Source organism: Halyomorpha halys, unplaced genomic scaffold, assembly GCF_000696795.3.
Source record: "Halyomorpha halys isolate HHAL.00 unplaced genomic scaffold, Hhal_1.1 Scaffold508.1, whole genome shotgun sequence".
NCBI lineage: Eukaryota > Metazoa > Arthropoda > Insecta > Hemiptera > Pentatomidae > Halyomorpha > Halyomorpha halys.
This window is the reverse complement of record NW_027106467.1, coordinates 805,583-821,443: the sequence shown is the minus strand read 5'-3', so window position 1 is coordinate 821,443 and position 15,861 is coordinate 805,583. Positions and strand designations below refer to the sequence as shown.

Below are 15,861 nucleotides of genomic sequence, written 5' to 3'. Positions count from 1 at the left end.
TTCCGACCAAGCTTGTAGACTATTCAGTACATTCTGTAGTGCTCTTGCAACCTTGCGCAGAGGCAATATCGTAACCAATGAAGGTCTACTGAGGTGCGATTATTGCTAGTTGAAAAGCTAATAGAGAGACAACAAATTTTATTTCGCTTTTTTTTTATACTTCCAGGAAAAATGTGAGGTCCCTAACATGAAATCCCGAAATAAACATGAGTTCCCTTTCTGGTCCTTATTTGACTGAGCCCCATTAGACTAGAAGTGTTTGGTCTCAAACGATATCCCGGACGACACCCGATAGTTTAGGATGAAAAGTATCGATACTCCATGAATTATTCCGGGAACAAAAAAAAAAAAAAAATCTAATTTTAAAATCGTTGACTCAAAAAAAATTCATAGGCCCGAATAATATTACTTTAATTGGTACTTGGTCGAATGAAAAGTATTGATGCCTAGTATCACAAATAGTGGATGGGATGCATCGATACCATCAAAGTATCACCTAATGATGATATCGACGGTAGTATCGGACACAAAGTATCGAAACCACTTGGTATCGGTACTAACGAAACGTTCTTTACCTGGGAAAAAAAAATTAAGTAAAAGATTTAAAAAAATTACTCTTGCATAATTGGGTATAAGTCAAAGTAGCTGAAAAAGAGTTTTCATGCTATTGTACTAAAAACGAAAAAAATATCAATTTTTTAAGTATCTTTAGATATATTTCTTGGAACCATGGAAGGTTTAATAGTTGAAAATCATAATAAGTCGATTAAAAAAGAAGTTTTCAGAACCTTCAAAATTTTTTTACCAAAATCCCTTTCTCATCTTTGGTAGACAGGACTAATATTATTTAATATTTAATATTCTGAGTAAGTTATTCTAACTTCTTAAAGTTAAAGGTTTGTGAATGAGTTACGAGTAGTATTAATTCATTTTCCGTCTTAGGTAAACATTTGGATATTGAAATTTATAAACTGTGCCCCAAATTATAGATGTAATGAAAAAATATCAAAGAACTCTCTCAAAGTGAGAAGTATAAGTTCCAAAAATACTGCTTTTGATTATAAATCACTATTATCTTGGAGTAAAATCATTATAGTTTACTATAAAAACAACACTGATTGTAATTTGAAAACTAAGATAATATTTTAATAAATTTTAAACTAAATAAAGTTTAAAAAAAAAAATAGATTTTGTAAATGTGTATTAACAAAAACTGAAATAAAACTATTCTTTAATTATTATTCGTTTGTGTTATATATAAAAAGTGTCATAATTCATGGATATAAAAAAAAATTGACAAAATGTTGAAATATGAGAAAAAATAAATTTTCTACCTTTCAACATCACATAAGCGTCCAGCGCTCTAGGCGGTAGTAACTTTTATAATAATCACCAACACGTCAAAAACTTTCTTCAATTGCTCTCCCAACTTATGTGATATTTTCGCTTTGACAGTTTGAATATAGAGCTAAGCCTTGACTACTAAAACTCCTGTTACATCAAAACTGTATACGTAAGTTCAATTCAATGGCTACGTAGAATTTCGAAGATCATAAACCAGGAGTTTGTGTGTAAGTTAAGGTTAAAGGTCAGTTCATTGAATACTTTAACCCATCAAAAAGATTTTATTTATATATTTCAAATATTCACTAGTTTTGAAAGTTTTAAAAAGAGTAGAAAGGACTTTTTCACTTTCTGTAAATAGTAAATATCTTAAGGGACTTGTAAGCGATCAAAGAATTTGAAAAAAATAGATGAGTTGGAAGATAAGTTTGAAATTAGATTCCTTTGTTTGACGTTTCTGTCATACATTCTTCCTGCATGATATGTTTGAAAGATAATTGGTATGAATATCTAATAGGAACATTCGAATAATTAAGAGACAACCAGTGTCATTTGAGGATAAATTGATTTGGTTAATGCATAATTTTATTTCAATTCATACTTTAGTGTTGATAATTTTCAAATAATAATTTTGTAACTTACAATAGCCATAAAAAATTAATTTTAATTACCCTCAACTTGAGAAATTGCCTTAAGTATTCCTAAACAGTAGCAACAGATAACAGATGCGGAAGTTAGTTAAGTCCGGTGGTTTATTAGTGAATTGGAGCGATGCCAGGTCCCATTTGTCTGCTCTTCCACAGTACTCCTTAAGTAAACATTTACCTGCCCGTTTGTAGGTACAGGACTGGAGCTGGAATGTCTTCAGTTAAAACAAGACTCCGTTGAACATTGTTGTCCTAATAGAGTTTGTAATGGGTTGTGTCCGAGCAAGGTCCACGTGGCAGCCACTAAGTTGTTAGATTCTCAGTGCTGACAATCATTAAATGTACGAGAAGTCTCTGAGTACACATCTCCGCCCTACTAATTTTAAAAACTTTTGGAAATTTTATTTGATTTTCGCTGGATTATACCAGTGGTATATGGTTTATTTTAAGATATTACTAATTTTCTAATCTTATCCAGTTCTAGACTATTTTTTTTTTTTTTTACGGATACAGATATTAAATGGAATTTTTTTTAAGGTAATCCACAGCGAAGTTGATTTTTGTATAGTTATCTACAGGTGACCAACCTATTCTAAGTGGGGGGTCAAGTTTCTCATTTTGTGGAACCGCCACTTAACGGAAAAGTCAACGCCACAGGTTAGATCCGAACCGGCACCGCCCGCAGATCTCAGATCGATAGACCTAGGCCTAACCATCTGAGCTAAGGAATTTAAATCTGAATATAAAATGAGCATTTTTATAATACGATTCGTTGTAAGGGCATAAGTCGCCAATAAATGCCTTTTTTTTTTTTTTTATTTATTTAAGTGTTTCGACCACTCGAGCCATTTACACTTGATTTACAAATTCGATTACAATTGGCATGTTCATACAGTAGAAATACAAATACAATTGAAATTACAAGATGAGAAATTTACATACATACATGACATACAATGTCAGTTGAAATTACAAAGTGGGAAATTTACAATCACAATTACCATTACATGTTAACAATTACAATTTACACTTCACAAATTTATTACTGTTGAGGAGTCTTCTCTGATCATTTCCTGTACACATGAAGAGAATCGGTGAGACTCCAGAGCAACCCAGTAAGAATGTGCCCAACAGCGAGATCACTTCAGCAGCATATACACATCGGTTCATCCTCCCTTCTTCATGAGATGATAGTGAGTGAGTCGCGTATGTTCCATCCGAAGACGGGTTAATACATCTCTGTAGCAGATTCCTGTTTCCGGCCGGATTAAAATGCCTTTTTTACAGTATTTGGAAACTATTCCATTCATTGGAAACAGCAAAAGAACAAAATATTTTTAGGATTCAATTTTACTTAAGAATCAGTCATCACTATTTGAATTTCCTCGAAATTTGATTTGATGTAGCGGTATATCTTCTGATAATATTGATAATTTTCTAACCTATTCAGTTCTTCAGTGCAATTAATACTGGAATTTTCGAAGGAATGAGATATCTTTTTTTTTCTTTTCTTTTACAGATTTTGACAGTAATTGAATTTTAGAGATGAATTCACATGTGATATTTTTAATTTAAATTTCGTTATTAAACAAAGTTATTAGATTTTTGCACTTTTTTTATGTATTTCAAACTTTTAGACTTCTTTAAAATTCAAATAGGTTAGCTTTGTCAGATTGATAAATTTAACCATTTTTATAACGTGCTCCGGCGTCATCTCTGATTAGCCAGAAATTAAATGTATTAGGAACTTTTTGTAATAAATTTTGACTTGTTCTATTTGGAATACAATTTTCTTGCCGTAAGCTATATAAAAGAAATAATAATTGAACTTTTTTTTAAATTTTATTAATTTTAAGAAATAATATTTTATTATTGTATCAAAATAAAATAAAAATAATTATATTTTATTTTGAGAGATCAGCCGAAAATAAAATATAATGTGCGAATTTTGTAGGAATCTTTAAATATTTAAATTTTGTACTGAATGTGTGTACTAATTAAAACCGAAAAACTGAAAAATGTTCCCGGATGTCCAAGGTAAGGGATAGGAGCGTACCTTGGACAAAATATAAATCATAAGTTATTAATTCAATAATTATATTTAGTGATCTTTATTAATGGTTAAGTGATAAGCATTAAAAATAGTAAGAAAATTCTCTTATTTATTACTTTTAATGTAACTTTTTAGTAAAATGTTCGAGGCAAAGGATGTTTTTTACCCTCTCCAACATTTAAGCAAAGAAAACGTACACGGTAGATGTATGAATGATAAGGAATGAAATTAAAAATGATTCAGCGTTTTCCGCTAGGTAGGACTCGAACGGGACCAAAGATTGGGGCATGTTGTCAGAATGGATGGAGCTAGGTCACCGAAGAAGTTGTATTACGGGACTCCTGATTGAGTGAAGCCTTGAGGAATACCTTAAAGTTGGACTCAAGACCGAACTTTAGGTCACGTGTCCTACTGACATAGAGAGCTAAGAAAGAGTAGTTAAATGGAAACAGAGGCTATTATAGAATCAATCTTCTATTATGCAGTGTATATAATTGTCCAAACCTTTTATAGTGTTGAGCTTTTCCTTTATTAATTTGGGATATTACTTTCTCGGCCGCGGCCCTGACCATCTTTCTACAATCACAACGTGTAATGTTTTGAAATACGGATGCCACAGTACACTGTCCTACAAACCATTAGACAAATGTTGTATTTAACAGCGGACAGATATGTTGGTAAAAACAGTTATTAGTATAAAAGTTTATAAAAACAGCAAACAAATAAACTATAAAAAATAATATATAATTATAATTACATATTGTAGGAAGATAGACCGGGTGGCGGTCAATAAAGGTATTAAAATAGAAAAGAAAAATATTTATTGTTAACCAACGTTTCGACCCACTTCCTAGGACTTCGTTGGGGCTAAATGAAAAAAAACAGGATAATACAATAAACACTTCCAAAATATTTGTATGGAATTGACAGAACATTAAAATAAAAAAAATTCAAAACAATATTGTTATATTTGTAAACTACATAAAAAACTAATAATAATAATATAAGGAAGTAAACATGTTGGTGGACTAGAAATTAGTTACTAATTAATACAACCAGGTGTGATTAAGTTCTAAATAGAGATCTTGACTAATAAATTGTAGGAGAATAGTCGTTTGAAATAGTAATAAATATGGTAAAGAGGTAGATGTAAAAAGTAAAAAAGATAGGTGAAGTAAATATGGCATAGGTGAAGTATAGTAATATGTAAAAGGGAGATATTAATAAAAATAACCAATAAACCTAGAGCGAAGTACCTGTTAGATTGAAGCGGAAAGTCAGGTAGAAATATAGTATAGTTAGAAATGGATTATAAAAATCTTACCCTTCCTAAGGGTTAGCGAAAGAAGTGGGGAAAATCTCTACCTGACTTTCCGTTCCTCAGTTGTCATCTTTGTTTCAATCTGAAAGGTACTCCCCCTTATGTACTTCCCGTACTTGGTTATTTTTATCAATTTTCTTAATGTCTTCCTTTTATATATTACTATACATCACCTATTCCATAGTTACTTCGCCTATCGGTTTTACTGTTTACAACTACATCCTTACCATATTTATTACTATTTCTAACGAGTATTCTTCTACAATTTATTAATTTAAATCTGTATTTAGAACTCTATCAAACCTGGTTTTATTTATTAGCAACAAGTTTCTAGTTCACCTACATGTATACTTCCTTAAATTAGTATTATTTTTTTATATACTTTAATATAATTAAATATAACAATTATTTTCAAATGTTTTTATTTTAATGTTCTGTAAATTATATAATGTTTTTATTTTGTCTTTTCATTTAGCCCTGACGAAGCATTGCAAAGTGGGACGAAACTTTGGTTAACAATAAATAGCTTTCTTTTACTATTTTCATACCTTTATTGACCGCTACCCAGACTATCTTACTAAAATCTACTTCATACTACGGTGAACTATCTTCTTCCAATAATTACATATTGAAAGAGCAAACTCATTAATGACTTTGTGGTAGAGCTGATTGTCACTAAGTTGCTCTCCTTTGACTTGAATTATTCTGAAGATGCCCTAAGTTGAAGTTCCGAACTTCTAAATCAATTTAGAGATGTTAGGTCCTTTATAAACAATTTGTTACAGAAACTTGACTTCACGTGCAGGCAGCAAGTTGGAATAATATCCGGAGTTCCACGTTTTACAAACAACGTATTAATTGAAGTAATTTAGAAAGTGGAGTCTGAAAACAGCATAAATTAAAGTGTTAACTATTTTTTTTCTAATATTTTTAAATTTAAAATAATAACTCCAAATTTATAACCGCTTCTACTTCACTAGCAGTTTTTTTCAGGAGTCAGGTATATGGTCTAAAACAAGACATTACTTTTTTTTCCCCGACAGGACTTCTTTCATAAATTCACGCACTTATAATAAATTATAAAATATTCCCATGTTAACTTTTACAAATAAAATGTATTATCCCGAATTAATAAAGGAAAAACAACTAAAACTAAAAATGATTTGGACAATTATACAAAATAATGTATAGAAAATCATAGCTTTAAGTAGACAACAAACTACTACCCTATTGTCTCAGACTTTATTAAATCCAAATTCACCACATTCAATTAGAAATTCACCCATCATTCTTATTCCCTAGGGCAATCCTAGCGTTACCCATTCAATTATCTGAGGCGTCTGAAAAGAAGATGGCCACGGGACCTTCTAATTTAAATTAATGCTTGAAGTACCACCAATGGGTGATCCCAAGATTTTCAAGAGTAAATGAAACATACGACATATTTACTTATTGCATTTATTATTTGTACAGTTGAAATTATCACATTAAATAAATAAATAAATAAAAATATATACATTTTTTTTTATTTCTTGTTTTGCTATCATATAATTTATATATCCGTAAATATGGTGTGATTGTGATCTCTAATCTCTATTACCATTATGGGTAAATATACAACAGAATGTAGTATCACACAATAAAATAAAATTAGATTGCACACATAAGCATTAAAAAAAATTATAAAAGCAAATTATTATTAAAACGTAACTTTTCTTAACGGAGACCCCTGAATACCGGAATACCATATTAACTGGCAATTTCATCAAGGTCCCTGCTAGTTAGAACTTTATTTAAATCTACTATTACGGAATTATACCACTCCGTAGTAGAATTCCACTACGTAGATACTAATTACATACTCCAGTACTGATTAGAACTTTTTACTCCACTCTAATGGATCCAAGTCATAAAAATATAAATGTACGATTTGGGAAATAAATTCAGTAGATCACTTCGCAGCAATTTTCTAATATAAATTAAAAATCTTTCAGTTATTAAACTACGTGTGAATTTGCTCTGCAGAAAAAAATGTTTAGAAAATTAGTAAATATGATAAAATGTTTGATCTTAATTAGTTTCGTTTTAATTATAATTTTTCTTGCACACGAAAAGTTTTAAAAAAATAAATAAATAAAATAACGTCGTATAGGCTCATTCCTTATGAAACTTTTCTTTTAAAGTAAAATACTTGATTGATCTCAATCTGTACCCTCTGTATTCTTTTGTTTAATAATTAAATAAGAAAAAGTTATAATTTTTTTGTTTTTATTTTAAGCCACGAATATGAAAACAATAAAATCTCTAAGCGTTGCCAAAATACAGTTGGTTATTTATTTACTTAGACCTCAAGATTCTAATGTATATATCATAGGAAAATGAAGATTTAATAAAATCGCTAAGATAGATGATCAATCCACAGAATAGGATAAAATAACAACTGTAGAGTAGATTTTCCAAAAGCAAGTAAGTAATTAGATCAAAACCCTTAACTGTTTTAGTAAAAGGAAGAAATTAAATTGTTTAGAAATTTAACAAAAATTATGAAGTCTATTAATATGAATGAACATAATTATTTATTAGCTACATTCACTAGAAACGTTTAAAAGTTCACTAAAAATACATTTAAAAAAAAACCGAATTAAGTACTTTTTCTTTATTTAATTAGAACCGATCATCTGTTTGAGGAATTTGATCAAATCTCCATTTTGATCATCTCTCTGTGGAATTTATATAATTATAAATTAATAATGTACAATTAAGATTACCATTAATTTATAAATAAACTATTTGCTAAATAAATGAAATAAAAGGTTTATCTTGTATAAAACGTCAAGTAAATAGAAATTAATTGATAATTACCTTAATGAATCAACAACTTCACACGGTCACAATTTTAAAGCAAAATGATGTAAAAGAAAAATTAACTCATTAATTATTTAATCAGAATAGAGAATTGATTTATCATGAACAAAAATATATATATATTAAGGTTTGGTGGTTTTTTTTTTCTTTTCATTTTATGAATGCAATTGTTTTTATTTCATTTATTTATTTTTTGAGCCAGTGAATAAAGAAAAAACAGGAGAATAGCTAAGGCACTTTTCGTTTATTTTAATTCAGTTAGAAAGAGAAATTTGATTGGAACAGCCAGGCCATCTGATCCACTTTTAGGATAATTGAACCAATTGGATGTTTACTCTTTACTATCCTCTCAATTTCCATAACAGCTTGGAGCTTTTACATAATAGCTTGGCTCCCCATTCCATCTTTATCCACCTTTGTTGGACCGCAATGCGCCTTTTTTATTGTCACACCGACACTGAGTTAATTGGAAAAAAAGACAAAAAAAAACAATATGGTGTGAAGCTCACACAATTTGCACTTACCACTCAGGAACGTGAAAAATAAAAAAAAAAAACTTTACTTATGCATTAATATAAGGGTTTTTTGCGGAAAGCTATATCAACTTTTTTCCTGCCGAGAATACAGAAGTTAAAAAAAAAAAAGTGTACGACGTATTGATGTTATGAAATGTTAATATACTTACGGCTAAAGTAACAGGATAAGTAATAAAACCGGATTCGATCCCGGCTCCGGGTGATAATAAAACGCATTCATAACTAAGCAACCTTCCTCCCATCCCGGTCGTGTACTTGTCGTAAATACGTTATTTCAGTTGCATGAAACTTTTAGTTTTTGATTTAGGCTGTTCACACACACACAGACCATTTCGGCAGACTTGGTTTTTTGGACTTGGATAATCTAAAACATATGTCTCCGTCGAAACTATGACGATCGTACAAATTCAACAGCGATTTATTGCCCCATTAGAATATATTTCATATATATGTAAGTGAAATTAAACTAGAATCCAATTTAAATTGATTTATTTAACTCTTAATAATTGTATTAATGTTTTAAAAAATAATATGATGATATACTGTAACAGATACAATCCCTACAGCTCTATACTATCAATCTATGGATACAGCTTATGAAATGAGTTTTTCCATTCAAAAAAATCACTTATACTAGTTAATTGATTTTATTTAGATTCTGATTCAATTATTCTCAAGTAATAATGATAATTTCTCCACGTTCTATAAGCAACAGTTGCCAACAAAAATGTGTTTCTTATTTATAACTCAGTAATTTTTTTAATACTAAGTTTACTACAGCGTTTTATACCAACGTTATCCCACATCAAAGGGTACATATTCCCTATAACCATACATCAAAGGTTTTAACCTTTAACAATTTAACAAAGGTACAAATCTAAAAATATGCCAACTCATAATGAAAAAAATCACGACAGAGGACATCAACAACCTTGATATCCACTACGCAGGACTAAATATGGACTTTAAATCCTCGGAAATAATAAAAAAACTACACACCAATTCTGACTGCTATAACAAGTACTAGACAAACGATTCAAGCTTCTAACTAATTACAAAACTGAAAGACTGATTTACAAGTTTATAATAACGAATGGGATGACGGTAGTAGCGTGGTAACGCGCCTGTCTGTCAACTTATAGATTGCGAGTTCGAGCCCGGCCCTATCCGGGATTTTCTCAAGCATAAATTATACAATACTCCCTCACAATCTCTCCCTGGGCATTTGTGAGGCCCGTCACACAATGGATGGCACTCAAAAAAATAGGCGTGGGAGTAACCCACCCTACGAAAACCACGTCAAGAAACACGCGAAGTATTTCTTAAGTACATCGGGGGAGGCCTTGGACCTCCACGGTCAGTCGCGCCAATAAACAACAACAAAATAACAAATATTTGGATTTACAGAGCTGAACTTTAGTGTCGCACTAAAACCACTGCACTTCTCTCATATGCAATCCTTACAATTCAAAATCCTTTATAAACTCCTCAATGCTCCTTACTTTGTCACAGATAAAATCATCAATTAAGACTTAATGTTCCGTATGCAGCCGGTCTAGCCCGGACGATATCTGGGATAATATGAACTTCCTAACCGCCGGAACCCACTTGTTCTAACCTAGTTTGCTCTTTAATTCCTGATAACCCTCCTTTGCAATGAAGAGGGCATTGAGACCTTCTAATCTAGAAATGTTATTGGAGATATAAATTTAGTAGATATGAATCTACTAATCGGTATAGTCTCCACAAGTCTGTATCCATCCTATTGTACTATTCATATTAAAATCACTTGTATTTATATATATATATATACATATATATATAAAATGTGTGATTTTCAAAACACAAAATAAGACTAAATTCCTTATGAAAGTTACTCATCGACCATTTGAACTGATGGGTAAATGAGAGGTAACTGTATACGAGAAAATATGAAGATAGAATCGGGGTTGCAAAAATTTTCAAATTACAAATTTCCCTCGCAGGACTGGACTATATTGTAGACACACAATTGTGAGCGTACCTCTTTTGAAAAGGTCAACAATCACAGTATGTTTCTGATTAACATACCGAAGCTTCCAAAAATAATCAATTTTGAGCATTAAACTAAAATTTTACATTTAAAAAACGCTGAGATAAAATCTTGTTCAATAAGTATTTTGATACTCCACTCATCCATTGTATGAGAAACGCAACTTTATTTGTTATCACACTCCATCTATCTTTCAATTGAAATTAATATTTTAATTAATTTCCCTTATGGAGGACCTAAATTCAGCCGTTTTAGTATAATAGAGCAAGTTTATAGACATAACACTTTACCTGATGTTATTCATTAAAGGAAGAATGTTTACTTAATATATTAATACTTGCTAAATTTATTTATTCTTTTTTTTTCTTATACGTTTCGGGATCATTTCGACAAAAGGTTTACATTCCTTTTTTTATTTCTTGTTGATTATATCCATATATCAATATTTTATCCTATTTAAGATTTGAACTAATTTTACATGGACACTTACTTACCTTACGTGAAATTTGTTTCACAAGTATTATATTAATATTAATCACTTATCCTATACGTAATATCCTTTAAATATATATTCATTACAAAACAAAAATAATACCTGTAACCTAGACCATAACTATTTTTAATAACATCTCCCTTTTTCTATTTTTTATTTTGTTTCTTTAAAGAACATGCTATGACTATGAATACCGAACAAGGGAGATATAAATAATTCTACAAAGGAAGACTGTTGAAACCCTTCTCAAGATTACTTATAAGCCTTCAAAGGGAGCGAAGGAAAATGTATGATACCTCCATTTTCCTTCAATTATCTTCGTTTATGTTTAAAACTTTGTCTCTTGCATTGTACCTCTTTTCATTATTTATGGTTATATTAGGAATTTTCGTAAAAATAATATCTTCCTTATAATTTATTCATTGCCTTTACATTTCCTTTGATGCGTTCACCCTTCATCAGGAATACTTATCTCTATATTTTTTTCTTATATTTTTATTCTTAATTATATTTCATAAAAGTTTATTTTTAGAATATTACAAGGAAAATATTATCCAATTTATTTATTTATTTTTTACCAATAATTAACTCCTAATATTGTTTAAGAATTATTCTTAGTATATCATTATAAAAATTCAATATGATGAAGCCTGTTTCAATTAATTTTATTTTTATTACGGTGCTCTGCATCTCTTATAGTGGGACTTGTTTATTTTAATTAGAAAACTTTTAGTTATTGGGAGTGCATAGGTATCCGCGACGTAAAACATTTATTTACATTGAGCGGCGTTATAACGAGGTAAACGCGGGGTTGTCCTATTATAAATAAGCGCTGATAAAATATAAAAAGGGTACCATCAGTACAGTATGTCAAAGCACTAATCAGCCATTTTTTTAATGTAAATAAACAAATTATAATTTTAAATAAATAAAATAACCTTTAATTTTAAAACATATATATTCAAGCTATTTTAAATTGGATTCAATATATTTAATATAAGTATAAAGTTTACAAAAAAAATATAGATAGTGATGTGTAAATGTACCCTCAGTTGTGGTTAAAAAACGATGAAAAAAAGTTAAAATGAGCGAGTGAAGGAAAAACATCTGAACGTACAGTTTTAAGTTTATTCATTTTACTAACCACAATAAATAATGAGGCGTATTGTTTAATGGAATCCGCATGTTTAAAATCAGTTAGTGAATTAACACAAACACTTAATTGTAGATTTGTTAGAGGGTCGGGTAGGGGAGTGTTCAACGATCTTTTTAATTTTTTTTATTTACTACTTATAAATCTATTTTGGAGATAAAATATAGTCTCGATAGTGGAACGAAAAGTGAGGAATAGTTATATTCGCCAATGATATTAAAAGTTATCGAAATTGAAACGAGCTATGATTTCAACTCTAAGTAGGGTGGTAAGTGAAAGGTGTGCAATTTGCGCTCATCACCAGATTTTTTCAAATTTACAACAAATAATTTGTAATTGCAAATAAAATGCGGTATCAACACTTGTGAATCTAGAGAGACAAGAGCGTCCATACCTCCCCTACCAAAAAAAAATTTTTAATTTTTGGAATAAGTTTCTTAGCAGTTTTTTATAGGCAGACATTGCTAATCATTTTTCAGATTTCACATAAAATAATTTAACTCCAGACTTCATTGCTCTAAGTTATAAAACATTAGGAAGTTATATTGATCCTCATAAATAGTTCATTTTTTTTTTCATTTATTTTTATTTGACCGTTTTTAAGTCCCCTCTTGTCACGGAACTTATTAAAAGAAAATTCAAATACCTAATAATGGTTTTAGAAGATAATTAACCAGTATGAAAATTACATTTATAGTGGAAACCATTTATAATGATGATACTTTGGTTACACTACCTTATTACATTAAAAATATCCTATTACGCCATAATAAAGCTCTGACAAAGCTTAAAATAATGGGGAACAAACTATATCCTTAGAGAAGAGAGGATCCTGAGAGAGGTTTATGACAGACTGCTATAGTTAGGGGGAGGGGAGTACTTCACTAACTTGCCGCTCTCTTAATTAACCTTCTCAGACCCCCCTCCCCTCCCAACTCAACCTCTTCACAACAACTCTCAAAATTATACATCGATTCCATTTTCCAGGGCGGTATAACAAGCTTTTTCAACTTCACGCAATTATAGCAACATCACGGAAAAGGAGCTTGGCATCGAGTACAACTCAGTTCCATTTGAACCATTCCCTGCCACAGTACGAATTTCCTTTATAAATATATTAAAATAAAAAAAGGGACTGAAATAATTACTTGGAGATAACTTGATTTTTAAAATGACGCTTTAAATAACTAGTTTGGTCCGTTTTCTTTATTTCTAAATTATAAATTTTAGTTGTTAAAATTAGAAATAATTTTATCTTTTTTGAAATGTCATGTATTTGAAAAGTGATAAAATAGTTTTATTATCTATTTAGTTTTTTTTTTGTAATGTAATGATACAAAAATACTTGGTTAGGTTGTTATTGTTGGCTACTATTATGTGTATTAGCGTATTAACGTCAATGTATTAACCCCAATAACCGATACGCCTACTTTCCGAGCTAAGGTTTTGGTTTATTTAACCACTTAAACTTTTTTAATATTCTTCGTGAACGCTCCTGATACCAACGATGTCTATCAACAACCAATTATCTCTCTTCAACATAATGTGCAAATTTTCCTACGCCAACTCCTAGACCTACACCTATCGAACCAACAAATCCTAAGTTTCGATCATTGTGGCGTATAAAAGAAAATTCAAATACCGTAAGAAAATAATTAACTTCTAACAATAACTATTAATTTTATTTCTTAAAAAAGATATTTAATGTATCATTTAGTGATTGTTTCATTGCCAAAAAAAAATAAAATTTGTAAAATTAATTTTTATACTTTATAAAGTTAATATTATTACTAATTCTTTCAAAAGTAAAATTTATTTTATTTGATTTAGATATAGTTTACGTTCATGTCGTTTTAGTATTTTTTTTGTTACTTTCAGTAACTTATCTTAGTTCAAAATTAAAATTATTCATTTTTTATTTATTGAATTTCAACGTACATATTTCCATTTTTTTTTCTTCTTATTTTTCCTTTTACATTGTTGTTTGCAAAGGGGTAAAAAGACCGGCATTATTCAAAATGCGGTCAGATACGTATCTCTGTTTTTTATAACATCTTTTTATACATAAAAAACAATAAATAATTATTCAGTCCTTCGTTAAATCGGAAATTATCACAAGAGAAAAGAACAATATCAAGTTAATTTGGACAAAATACAGAAAATTCCACATCAACTGACACAACCAAATCACTCCAGGAAATTTCGACACAAACATTATGTTGTCTGTATTTAACATCATCGATTTTTTAACCTTTGAGATGAATGTATGTACTAAATGATTTTCTGCCGATGTTCAAAATATGTAAGTGATTAATTTACATAATTCATTATAAATGATCTCTGATTTAACCAGGAAACCCATTTAGGGATAAAAACTGCAAAATTAAGAAAGTATAAATGATCCCATTGGTCGAAACAATTAAATAAACCTTTTAAGTTATGCAAGAAACAATTAATCTGGAAGAAAAATTGTATAAAACCAAATATCTACTCGAATTATTCATTATTAATTTAATACAACATGTAAAACATTTATATCATTAGAATTGTGAGCCCAGTCATAATAAGGCATGATGAGGCATACCTCATACAGACATGAGGCATACAAACAACAAAAGTGACCACATACAAAATGATATGTGTTAGAAAAATATATGTTTATATATATTTAAGTTATATAAAAGATTAGTGAAATGAGGATATAAAGTGTAACAGCTCACTGTCAAAGCATCGGCATGTCTAGCTAGCACAGATAGTTAATGGTGAAAACAACGACAAAGCTAATTCTGAGAGTATCACACAATTGTCTCAATACCAATTGGCACCGTAACTGAGTTTTATACTTTTTTCACGCCATCGAAATTAATTGACCGTTTCTTTGAAAAAAAAACAACGTAAATTCCATGTTTTTGACTCATGCATTTCGCAAAAAGATTACAAAAATGAATTGATTTGAAGTTACTTTAGAAACGAATTTTTCAATTCTGTACCTTGAAAGTAATAGGCAAAATATCAGTGTTGAAAATACACCATATTAGTGTGTATACCCGTATATTATGTATTCATACCATAAAAGTGGTATATGTAAATATCAAGAATAATCTGATCCACTTTTTTGTACACCTTTGTATTTTATTGACTTATAATCAGATTTAATTCAATATTTTGTATAATTCTAAATTTGTTTGTATACTATTCCTTTTCAATCGTGTGTTACTCTAAATGTTGTTGTTATCTATTTTGTTCTATAGCCCTTGTTAAAGCCCAAAATTTTGATTTCTGTTTAGGTTATTTTTTTTGGCAATTTTCCAAGTGACTTTCAATTTTGTTAGTTGTAAGTTTATGTTTATTCATTTATTTATTTTTTAACTATAAGTAATTTTAATTTTGTAAATAAAAATAAGGGATATAAGGAGG

General features: G+C 29.6%; 1 protein-coding gene and 1 pseudogene across 4 annotated transcripts in view; both read left to right on the top strand.

Moving 5' to 3' along the window:
• The window catches only part of LOC106683731 (beta-glucuronidase), a 230,344-nt gene that overhangs the window by 66,985 nt on the left and 147,498 nt on the right, over positions 1-15,861 (top strand). The window lies entirely within an intron of this gene.
• LOC112211027 (U4 spliceosomal RNA) lies at positions 49-169 on the top strand (annotated as a pseudogene).